Here is a 1,787-nt window from a genome sequence, read left to right on the forward strand (position 1 = left end):
CCCACGGCAACAAAAGGGTTGTTCCTGGCAAAATTCTGCAGAAAAATCCACTTCGATGGGAAAAGAAATAAAACTGCACGCAGGAAAAATACAAAAAAAAAAGGGTGGCGCTGTAGTATAGCGACGCGCTCTCCCTAGGGAGAGCAGCCCGAATTTCTCACAGAGAAATCTGTTGTGATAAAAAGAAATACAAAATACAAAAAATACAACATGACACCTCAATTCTTTACCCACAGCACACACAAAAAGTGATTAATAGTTTACGTTTGTAATGAAACGTTTTCTTCTTGTCATATGAAACCCATTGTATTTGTGGTCTTTAATAATAATAATAATGGATACTTATATAGCACACAATCCAGAAATCTGCTCTAGGTTAAAATAGTTGCCTTTGAAACATTTTGAAAATAAAATAATGGAGGTTATGATAATGTCTACTTTCAATTTCTCTGCGTGGGGTGGTAGTTTGCTCAGGACAGAATCGGAGCACAGACAGAGTCTGCATCAGTGGGTCAAGTGGGTCAAGCACCTGATCTATTATCTACAACAGACATAGTTTTAGAGAGAAAAAAATCCTTAAAAAAAGAAGAAGAAAAGCTAACAATTTTGTCGGTCACTGATCCAATATACGTGTCATGTCCAATGGCATTGAAATAAGTGACACTCGATTGATTTTCTTTTTGGAACACATATATCCAAAATCATAATATTGAAATGTTAATAATTTCAATGAAATAACAATACTAAAACAATACATATTCTGTGTACAACATTGGATGAGGAAAACAGAACCTGACCTCATGTCACTATCAATCGACAACAATTAAAAATGTCCATTAGATGACTGGAGAATTTGAAAAGCTCTCCACATGCACACACACAGACACATGGACCATCTGACGCTCCCCCACCCCTTCCCGCCCACATACACACCCACGCACTCTCACATACATCAAATGCACGTGCTAGCACACACACACACACACACCTGGACACAGTGAGCACAACAGACACAAAAGTTGCGACACAAGTTTTACGACCCAGCCAAGCCACGGAGGTAACACAATGGCAAAGATAAAAGCGCTAGAGATAAGATAACTTTGGGCGCGATCCATCACGCACACACACACACACACTGACACACCTTCAACATAACACACACGTACTCTTACACATATACACCTTATAATACGCGCACACATATACTCACACATACACGCGCGTGCGCGGCGCATGAACACACCACCACCACCACAACTACACAACTGTGGTGGTGATTCTCAGCGACATTATATGTAGCAATTTATATTATAGCCTGCATGTCGTGTCGTGTTGATTTTTTGTTGTGTCTCTCCTGGCAAACATCGCCGGCGACAACAATTATAACACGACCATGTGTTACAACATGTGTAAGCCTGGAGTTCGTGAACTAAATAGTTATTTCAATGATGAGTTCTGACCTGACTGTGTCTTTTAAAGAATTTTATGGCCGCGTGAAGAACTGATTTTCTATCAACACAAAACAGAATCAGAAAAACGGTTTTTGGTAACAGATTATACAGCCCATGATAACACCATCAGAATTGTTGTGAGTTCAGCAGTGAAGATGAACTTTTTAGAACTTTTCCAGATGAAAAGCGGGACTCTTGAGACTAAAGGTTTGAAATAATGAAAGCAGCACCTGATCTATTATCTACAACACAGCCGTCTGTAAATATCTTTATGCAATTGGGGTATTACTGTTGTCAGTTGTCATACCGGCGGTGTTTGGTCTGAGATCATTATGA

The sequence above is a fragment of the Babylonia areolata genome, chromosome 16 (genome assembly GCF_041734735.1).
Source record: "Babylonia areolata isolate BAREFJ2019XMU chromosome 16, ASM4173473v1, whole genome shotgun sequence".
NCBI classification, from domain to species: Eukaryota; Metazoa; Mollusca; class Gastropoda; order Neogastropoda; family Buccinidae; genus Babylonia; species Babylonia areolata.